General features: G+C 35.2%; 1 pseudogene; it reads left to right on the forward strand.

The window, feature by feature from the left end:
• Positions 1 to 3,383: 3,383 nt before the first annotated feature.
• Positions 3,384 to 10,417, forward strand: LOC124894207 (annotated as a pseudogene).
• Positions 10,418 to 11,184: the final 767 nt, after the last annotated feature.

An 11,184-nucleotide genomic window follows, 5' to 3' on the forward strand; every position in this document is an offset into this window, starting at 1 on the left:
CTTCAGTCACTTGATATTTTGCATCAAATTTCTTGTGTATATACACCTCAACAAAATGGTGTTGTAGACAAGAAGCACAGACATATTATAGACACAACCAGTTCTCTCAGATTTCAGTCTTATGCTCTTCTCTAAGGTTTTGGGTAGAATATATGCCCACCAGTGTATATCTTATTAATGATTGCCCTTTATTGTCCTTAGGGGTAAAACACCTTCTAAATACATGTATCATTCAACTTTATCTCTTAATTTCAGAGTGTTTAGATGCCTAACTTATGCTACTGAAGTTAGAAGAGTGGATAAATTTTCCTCAAGGGATATTCCTGCAGTTTTCGTTGATTACTCTCATTTCTAAAAAGGGTACAAACTCTTGGTATTACACACCAAGAAATTTCTGATTAGCAGAGGTGTAGTTTTAAAGAAAAGTGTGTTCCCCTTTTAACACATGACTACTTCATCATAATATTTTCTTCTTCCTTATTTAGTGATTCTACTGATGACTTGTCTGCACCTCTAGTGATTCCTACATCTCCAAGTTTCATTTTTGTTGATCATTCTGTTACAAGTTTAACACTATCTTCAGCTTCTGCTTTTTAACCATTTGATCCTGTTATTTCTAACACAACTCAGATGATGTCTTCATCTAATAATAGAAGAACTTCTACTAGATAGACCAGACCACCTATTTGGCTTAAAGACTATCATACCAAAAATTCTAAAGCTAATTTTGCCTACCTCTATCCTATTTCTTATCGTTTTAGCTATATTACATTCTCTCCTCTTTCTTATGCTGCTTTGATAGCATATTCCTCAGTATATGAATCTGCTTCCTTTACTAAAGCTTCTATGGATCCCAAGTGGATTACAGCAATAAAGTCTGAAATGGCTACACTTGAAGATAACTATACATGAATCATTATTAATCTACCCCCGGTAAATATCCCATTCGTTGTAAGTGGGTGTTTAGGGTCAAGTATTTAGCCTTAGATATTATTAAGAGGTATAAGGCCAGGCTTGTTGCAAAGGTTTTTAGTCAAAAAAAGGATTGGACTACTTAGAAACTTTTTCTCCAATGGCTAAAATGGTCAAGTAAGGTCGATCATTATTGTTGTTGCTACTAAGTACTTGCCCGTGTTTCAAATGGATGTTCATAATTTTTTTGTATGGTGATCTCATTGAAGATGTGTATATGGTACTTTCTCCTAGTTTTTGCAGACAAGGGGATCTTGGTAAGGTCTAAATTGCAAAAGTCACTCTATGGACTTAAATAAACTCCAAGACAATGGAACTTGAAACTGACAGAGGCTCTTGTTCAGATTGGATTTGTACAAAGTCACCATGACTATTCTCTATATACAAAAACAGTAGAGAACTATCTAGTCATAGTACTAGTCTATGTTGATGATCTTTTAGTAACTGACAGTTGTAGCAGGTTAATTGATTAAACCAAAAATGATCTCAAACTTAAGTTCAAGCTGAAAGACTTAGGTCTTCTAAAGTTCTTTCTTGATATTGAATTTTCTAGGTCCAAGGAGGGGATTGTCATAAGCCAAAGAAAGTATGCTCTGGAGCTAATCTCCGTGCCGGGACTGAGTGGAGCTAAGCCAATGTATGCATCACTTGATCCACTTTTTCAGCTGACGTCAGCTGAATATGATTTGCATATAAAAGACTCAGGAGAAAATCCAGTTGACAAGCCTTTAAAAAACTTTTGTAAATACCAAGGACTAGTAGGAAGATTGTTGCATTTGACCATGACAAGGGTAGAAATTTCCTTTGCAGCACAAGTGCTAAGTCAATTCATGCATACACCTAAAAAATCCCTATGGAAGCTACTATCAGGGTAGTGAAATATATCAAGTCTTTCCCTGGATTAGGCATATTCATGCCATATCAAGGCTCAAATACATTGACAACATTTTGTGACTCTAACTAAGGAACTTTTCTACAAATTTAAGGCCTGTGACTCGGTATTTGGTTAAATTTGGAGTTGCTTTAGTGTCTTGGAATCTAATGAAGCAAGATACAATAGCAAGGAGCTCAGCTGAAATAGAGTTAAGAACCATGGCTTCAGCAATTGCTGAAATCGCTTGGCTTATAGGCTTGTACACAGAATTAGGAGTTAATATTCAGTAGCCAGTAAACTTCTTGTGTGATAACAAAGATGCATTATAAATTGCAGCCAATCCAATTTTTCATGAGAGAATAAAGCATTTTGACATTGACTGTCACTTTTTCAGGAAAAAATCATTGGAAAAAATGATTCAGACTCATCATGTATCTTCTAAAGAACAGTTTAGAGATCTGCTCACAAAGAGCTTGGGCAAGACACAACATATTCATCTTTTATCCAAACTAGGAGTAGAGGATCTTTTCACTCATTAATTCGAGAAGAGATGTTCAGTATTCTGATTAATTAGTTTGTGAGAATATCGGTGCTATGAGTTAGTTACCTTGTACAGTGGATTTCACATGCATTAGTTGGTCAGTTAGTGAGTAAAGTTAACTTAACTAGATGGGTTAGTTTAATTAGTTAGAGTTAGAAAATATCTCTATAGATAACGGTATGTAGATATTTTGTAGTGAGCAATTCATTTCTTTCTCTTCAATAAAAGTTCAATTTCAATTTTCTGTTTTTTCAATATAATAGTAATATAGCTTGCGTGTAATCAATGTTGAAGAAATTCGTCTCAAACTTTTGCAACAAAATTTAACACTAGTGGACACATATTTCCCAAGGATGTTTTAAAACAGGAATTGAATGTTGACCCCCACAAAAAGCAACGCTCATTTTATTTACCTTGAAAAGGAAGAATTAGAAGTATTTCTTCCATTTTATACTAGTTGGTCCTTTTGTTAAAAATATTTATTTTATTTTAATTATTTAAGTTTTTTAATAATAATATTATTATATTTTTTTAATACCATCCTTATTATTAGATGACTATATAAGATGCAAATATTTAAATTTATATTTTTAATGTATAATTAATAAAATTAATTTAATAAAATAAATCTTATCAAATACTTCCTCCATCTCATTTTATCTGTCCCAAATTTTCTAATTTGATGTCCCATTTTATTTGTTTCTTTTTACTTATTAAGATAAAATAATTCTTTTTTCTATCATGCCTATAGTGTAATTGATTACTTTCTTGAAAAATATTGTAAAAAGAAGTACCATTAAGAATATAAATGGTGCTTTGGTATTAGCATCTATTAATATTGAAACTAATAATAAGACATAATTAAGAGGGGTAAAATGATAAAGTTATATTATCTAGTATTATTTTCTTAATAGCTATATCATTGAAATGAGTAAAATGGGACGAAGCGAGTATTTTGATAAGAAAAATTGTCAAGAGCCAATTAAAACAAACAGGAGTACTATATTACTTGGGAAAGGAAACTTCGCCCACACCGCCACTCCTGGCATCTCAGAATTTAAAATTCATCGTCCCCTCGCTTCATCCCCTTTTTATCTTTTTTCGATTCCCTTTATCCTTTCACATCGGAAGCATTTCTTTTTCTCGTCCCTTCTCTCTCTAAAACTCTTAACTATTACTATACTAGCTAGGGTTTCTCACAGTCTAGAAAAAATGGGGCAACAATCGTTGATCTACAGTTTCGTTGCACATGGAACTGTGATTCTGGCTTAATACACCGAATTCACCGGTAATTTCACAAGTATAGCTTCACAGTGCCTCCAGAAACTTCCTGCTTCCAATAATAAGTTCACCTATAACTGCGATGGCCATACTTTCAACTACCTCATTGAACAAGGCTTCAGTCAGTATTTTCGTCTCATACATTTGTTAATTCATTTTATGTTCCTGCTGCGCCACTCTTCTGTTGATTGTTTGACTTCAGAATAGTGAAGTATAGGTCTTAGTAGAGCATCGGGTAGCAATCACAAAATTTGTGCTAACTAGTTTAGCTAATGCAGGATTTTCCCTTGGATCTCATTCATTTCGGTTACCATTTCATCCTTTTTCCTTATTAGTCTAGATCTTTGTTAAATACTATGTAATAAGTAACATGTAATTTGGTAATTTTGTTACTTGAGATCTCTTTTATTTCGTTGCCAAGTTTTTCCATCTTTTGTTTGTTCTTCTCTTTTTTCTTAAACAACCTCTCTACACCCCACCCCAGGGTAGGGGTAAGGTGTGACACCCCACCTTCCCCAATACCCACTTGTGGGATCACATTGGCTATGTTGTTGTTGTTGTTGTTCTGTTGGTTGTGTTTGATTTCTGAGTAGCGCAGTCTAGCTTTCAGTATAATGCTGATAGGTAATATTATATTGATAATTTGTTTAGTTGGTGCTTAATTTTGCTTTAGATCGGTATTTACACATGGAAAAGCACTCTTTCCATCTGCCTAGGCTTTCGTGGACATAGTTATCTTACAGAATTGAGTGGTAGGTGATAAATAAGTCTTGATTTTATAAAAGGTCACAATTTTGACCAGCTAAGTCAAAACTTCAATTAGTTTTTGATTAAAGTTAATTGGGGTGTGGAGTGTAATTTTTAAGACTTTTAATCTTTAAAAAAAATTCCCTACCATTTCAAATTTTAAAATTTAAAATTTGCCCCTACCTTATCTTATCAATCTCCCTTTTTTTTCTTGCATCCTCTTTCTCTCTCCAGATTTTCCTCTTCCTTCGTCTTTTTTCTTCTTATCTTTGCCATTTTTTCTCACAATCGCCGACACTAAGACGTTCATCCTTTTTATTGCATTATTATTCTTGTCCTTCTTTTTCTCTTTTTTGTTTTTATTTTTATGGATTATTTTCTTTTAATTTTGAGAACTTCAAAAAAATTAATTTTTTAAAAATGATTAAAGAGATTATGCAGAAAGTCAAGAAACTACGCTAGTTGCTGCAGCAACTGCGATAGTTGTTGTAGCAACTGGGGGCAGCAATTCGGTAGCTGCTGCGGCAGCTACTATAATTATTGTGTTGCAGTAATTGTTGTAGCAGCTATGACAATTGCTGTAGTAATTATTGTAGTTGCTACAGAAACTGCAGCAATTGCTGTAACAATTACGACAGTTGCTGCAACAACTTGGAGAATTGCTTGCTTTTCTAGCAAAAGGTGTGGTGGAGAAGCCGGCGAAGAATAAGATGATAGTTATGGCAGAGGAAGAGGTGGTAGTGTTAGTGGTATAGGGAAGGAAAAGGTGGTGTTGGTGAAGGAGGAAGAGGAATAGGTGGTTGTGTAAGAGGAGGAAGTGGTGGTTATAGAGGAAGAGGAGGAGGTGTTGATGGTAGCGGAGAGAAGCTGGTGGTGGCGGTTGCGGTAGCGGCGATGGGAGGGTTATAGAGGGGGTGGGGTGGGAGTGGAAAAAATAGGGTCTTTGTGTAAATAATAAAACTTGAATGTTTTAAAATAAGGATCATTAATATTAATCTTAAAATTGTCACCTCTACTCAATAATTAAGACTTGTGTCACTCTATTTAAGTTTTGAAACCTTTTTGTCACCCTTAATTAATTTTCCCATCTTACCTATACTTGTGCTGGTAGAAGGTACCAGCTACCTGGTTTAATAGTTATCAGTTCAAAAAGAAAAAGACCACATACCTAAGTAAGACATGGAAATCTCCCTGTAATTAGCAGAGCAGAAGATATGGACTGTTTTGGAAGATATTTTTTTTTTGTGTGTGTGTGTGTGTGCGAATTTCTTGTACAGTTATGGGTGTATCTTGCTAGTTTCTTCAGTAGAGCCTATGTCTTCTGACTTCTGCATAACAAGATAAAATGGCAGTGTACCTTTAAATCATAAAATTGCGTAATTTAATAAGGTAAACTACTAGGTTTGCTCATTTAGGGATTTTTTTTTTGAATTGTGAAGCTTTAAACACTGGTTTTAGGTTTACTCAATAGTTATTGCAGTATGCTGACTTGGCTTCCAGGCTTAAGTGCTTGTCAAGCTGCTTTGTTAAGTCTTCCACACATTGAAGAGTAGTGCATAACCTGTACATAATATGCCTTAATAAGCACATAAGGATCACCAATTTAGTCATTTAAATGAAGTACTGTGCATTTCAACATAACAAATTCAAGCAGAAGTTTATTTTTAATCAAATTGAAGTGAACAATAATTCTGATTTGAATCGTTTCTCCTGTATCTAAAAGAAGTTAGCGCACTCTCCTCCCTCTACTTGGAGGAAGGGTTGCACTTCCCTCTGTACATGATATGTTGTTTTTTTGGCATGCTCTTATGTGCAATAAGATGATGATTGATTATTTGGAATATAATTTGTAATGCTCCATTTTTCTTTGGTGTCTTTTTTCATGCTGACATTGTTGTACTCTCTGTTCAAACAGCATACTGTGTTGTTGCTGTGGAATCTATTGGAAGAAAGATCCCAATTGCATTTTTAGAGAGAACCAAGGAAGAGTTCACCAAGAAATATGGTGGAGGCAAGGCTGCTACAGCTGTTGCCAACAGCTTAAACAGGGAGTTTGGGTAAATTTCATTTTCTTTTCATCTTCTTTTCCCTTCTCCTTTATAATTGTTGGCAATATTGAAAGTGATAGAATTCATTCAAAATAATAATTTACAGGCCCAAACTGAAGGAGCAGATGTTGTACTGTGTAGATCATCCAGAAGAAATCAGTAAGCTTACAAAGGTGAAGGCTCAGGTTTCAGAAGTTAAAGGTGTGATGATGGAAAACATTGAAAAGGTAGAAAAGATATTTATTTGCATACACTGTTCAAGAGCATATATTTGTGTTTTAGTCTTGGAAGAAGATTGAGAATCTGGAAGTGGATTTGGTTTGTTGATCAGAATTGTGTCCTTGTAGGTTCTTGATCGTGGGGAGAAGATTGAACTTTTGGTGGATAAGACTGATAATCTTTGGTCACAGGTATGTAATGGAATGACCATTCAATGTCCTGTTTCTAAAATATTTGAGTCTTGCACTGTAGATGGATGAATCTTCACTCCTAGTTATATGAATGGGAGCACAGTCGTAGATGTCCTTTTTTGCCTCATTTGATTGATGGTACATGACGAGTGCTATGTATTATCAAACAACAACAAAAAAACTAGTGTAATCCACAATTGGGTTTAGGAGGGTGGTGTATGCATAACCTTACCCCTATTATGTGAAAGTAGAGGTTGTTTCAAATGGATCCTCGGCCCGAGTAAAGCATAACAAAACAATATGAAAGGGAATACAGTAGAAAAGAAGCCAATTAAGAAACAATTAATTAGAAAACAACAACAATAACAACTAATACAATAATTGAAGCAGAGGCTCGGAGTGAAGGAAACAATAGGTAATAATAAATTTAAGAGTAAGATGGTAAATGAGGAATAATAATAATACTGAAAACTGAAACGATACAATTCTCGACTACCTACTAACCTTCTACCTGAATCTTTGACCTCCATATCCTTTTATCTCGAGTCATGACCTTGGTAAGCTGCATGTATGCCATGTCCTGTCTTATTAACTTCTCCCCAATATTTCTTCGACCTGCCTCTACGTCTCCTTATACCCATAATACACAACTTCTCACGTTTTCATTGGGGGCATCACACCTCTTCATTGGGGGTATCTTTACGTCTTTTTTTCATATGCCCAAACATCTTAGCCTCGTCTCCCTCATCTTGTCCACCATTGAGGCTACTTCCAGCTTGTCTCGAATTTTTTCATTCCTAATCCTATCTATCCTTGATTCATAATACATCCATACATCTATCTTAAGGTCTCATTTTTGTTGCGTTCATTTTTTGGACGTGCAAGTTCTTGATGGGCTAACACTCCGCCCCATAAACCATAGCTGTTCTAACAATCATTTTATAGAACATACCTTGAAATTTTGGTGGCACTTCTAATCACATAAGACAATAAGAGTGAGCCTTCATTTCGTTCATCTTGTTCCGATACAATGTGTAATATTGTCAATCTCTCCATTTCCTTAGATTATAGATCCAAGATACTCGAACTTCCTTTCTTGGGAATGACTTGTGTATCAACCCTCACTTGCCTCGTGAATAATGTCACAACAAAAACATATTTAGTGTATTCTCATAAAGTGTGGTCGGGGGAAGGTATACCACTATCTCAGATGAAGTAGATGAAGTAGTTAAGCTGTTTTTGAAAGACCCCCGACTCGAGACAAATAACAGTATAACAAACAAAAACATATAAACAAATAACAAAATTGGAATAACCCACCACTAGACAATAAAAGAAACAAGACACCCACAAAGTAATATTATAAATTATCTATTCGATATCACAAACATCACCGAAACACCACGAACAAAAAACTACTAGGCGCATATAAAACACTCCTCCCTACTAGTAAGGACGCATTCCTACCCACTAACCCTCTACCCTAACTCGCATCTTCCATACCTTTTTATTAAGAGTCATGTCCTCTGTAAGTTTTAACTGCTCAATGTCATGCCTAATCACTTCCCTCCAATATTTCCTCAGCCTACCTCTACCTCGCCTAAAATCATCCATAGCTAACCTCTCACACCTTCGTACTTGGGCATATGTGCACCACCTCATCACATATCTGAATCATCTCAACCTTACTTCCTGGATCATATCTTATACTGAAGTCCCACTCTCTCTCGAATAATATCATTTCTAATCCTTTCTCTTCTAGTAAGTCCACACATTCATCTCAACACCCTCATCTCCGCCACCTTCAACTTTTGGATATGAGAGTTCTTAACTGGCCAACACTTTGCTCCATACAACATAGTCGGTTGGATTGCCACTCTATAGAACTTACCTTTAAGCTTAGGAGACACGTTATCATACAAGACTGTCGAAACGAGCTTCCATTTCATCCACCCTGCACTAATATGGTGCGTGATATCCTCGTCGATCTCTCCATTCCCTTGAATCATAGATCCAAGTTACTTGAAACTATCTCATTTTTAAATATGGCCTGAGAATCTAGCTTCACTACCATGTCAGCCTCATGCAATGCACCAAATCATTGTACTTACAATTTGATATTTTGTCGTAGTCGTACACATCTAAACTCTTTTGACTTCAGGGTTTGTCTCCAAACCTTCTACCTATCCTTAATTTGTGGCGTCTCTTCAAGCAAAACTATATCATTCGCAAGTAACATACACCATGACGCCTCTCCTTCGATATGCTACATTAGTTCATTCATCACCTAAGCAAATAGAAATGATCTAAGAGTTTATTCTTGGTGCAACCTTGTCACGACTCAGAGCACTCCGAGTCTCCTATTGGCCTCATTCTGTTCTTGGATTCGTCGTAGATGTCCCTAATCGCCCCAATTAGGCTACATGTATATGCTTGTCCTCCCTACATTTTCCATGGAACCCATAGGGACTTTGTCATATGCCTCTTTTCAGGTTGATGAACACCGTATGCAAGTTCACCTTCCTCGCCTTATGAGATAAATGGCTAATGTAGTTGAATGCTTCGACATGAACCCAAATTAGTTCTTGGTAATAGACACATCCCATCCTAATCTCCACCACCCCCTCCCAAACTTTCGTAGCGTGGCTTAGCGGCTTGATACCCCTATAGTTGTTGCAATTTTGAATATCACCCTTGATCTTATAGAATGGTATCAAAGTACTTCATCTCTATTCTTCAGGCGTTATTGACATTATAAACTTGACATTGAACAACCATGTTAACAACTCCAAACCTGCTTTACATGTGCTCTTTCATAATTCCATCTAGTTCTTGTCTGTCTCGGTCACCTTCCCTTTGCCATTCTATGAGTAACCTCCTTAACCTCTTCAACTTATTTATTACTCCTACAATATTCAAAATGACGACTCTCAGAGTGCTCATTGTGTAACACTATATTTTTGTCCCCTTGTTTCATTCAGGAGTTTATGGAAGTATATTTGTCATTTTCCTCTAATGTGCTCCTTTTCCACCAATACGTTGTCTTGTTTTTTGATGCACTTCACGTGGTCCAGGTCTCAAGTCTCTTCTCTTTCGCCTCAGTGAGTCTATACAACTTCTTTTGTCTGCCTTTGTCCTGTAGTTCGTCATACAAGCGTTTAAACGTTGCCGTTTTACTCGTTGTAACTGCTAACTTCACTTCTTTCGTCGTTTCCTCATACTCATCTCTATTTGCCCTCCTCCCTCATCTTTGCTCTACATCAACTCTTTATAGGTGACCTTGGCTTCCACTAGACTATAGCTGTTAAGTGGGCCGGGCCGGGCCAACCCGGAACCGGCCCTATTAAATTAATCGAGTTGTGGGTCGGGCCGGGTATGGGTTGGGGTTAAGTGGGCTGGGCCGGTTCGGGCTCAACAGTAAAAAATTCAAAAACCACCCTAACCCGGCCTACTTAACCTAGCCCAGTCAAACCCACCTAAACCAGGTTAAAAATCCGGTCAAACCCTGTCAAAAATTTTAAAAAAACTTTTTTTCAATACACACAATATATACCCACCTATATACATTTTAAATACGTTTATATATATACGCTATATATATATATATATTATATGCTATATTATAATTTAAAAAATATATACACATATACACAATTACACATATGTAGGCACAATTCAATATATATGACTATACGTACTACTTTAAATAAAACATATACTACAACATATATATACTACAATTTATATAAGTATATATATATTATAGAGTTATATACTAATTTATAAAACATATACACATATATACATTAAATATACACGTCTATAGAAGATATATACACCACTACAATATATGTATATACTACAATATATATGTAGTTATATACTAATTTATAAACCATATATGCATGTATACATTAAATATGCACGTCTATAGAAGATATACACACAAATATATATATGTAGTTATATACTAATTTATAAACCATATACACATGTATACATTAAATATGCACGTCTATAGAAGATGTATACACAAATATACGCACCATTCAATATATATGTACTGCTTTAGGTAAAACATATACTACAATATATGTATATACTATAATATATAATATATATATACATATATATATATATATGTATATATATATATACATACATACATACGTCTATAGAAGATATACACACATATATACTACAATATATATATATAGTTATATACTAATTTATAAAGCATATACGCATGTATACATTAAATATGCACGTCTATAGAAGATATATACACAAATATACGCACCATTCAATATA

This window comes from Capsicum annuum, unplaced genomic scaffold, assembly GCF_002878395.1.
Source record: "Capsicum annuum cultivar UCD-10X-F1 unplaced genomic scaffold, UCD10Xv1.1 ctg71406, whole genome shotgun sequence".
Lineage (NCBI taxonomy): Eukaryota > Viridiplantae > Streptophyta > Magnoliopsida > Solanales > Solanaceae > Capsicum > Capsicum annuum.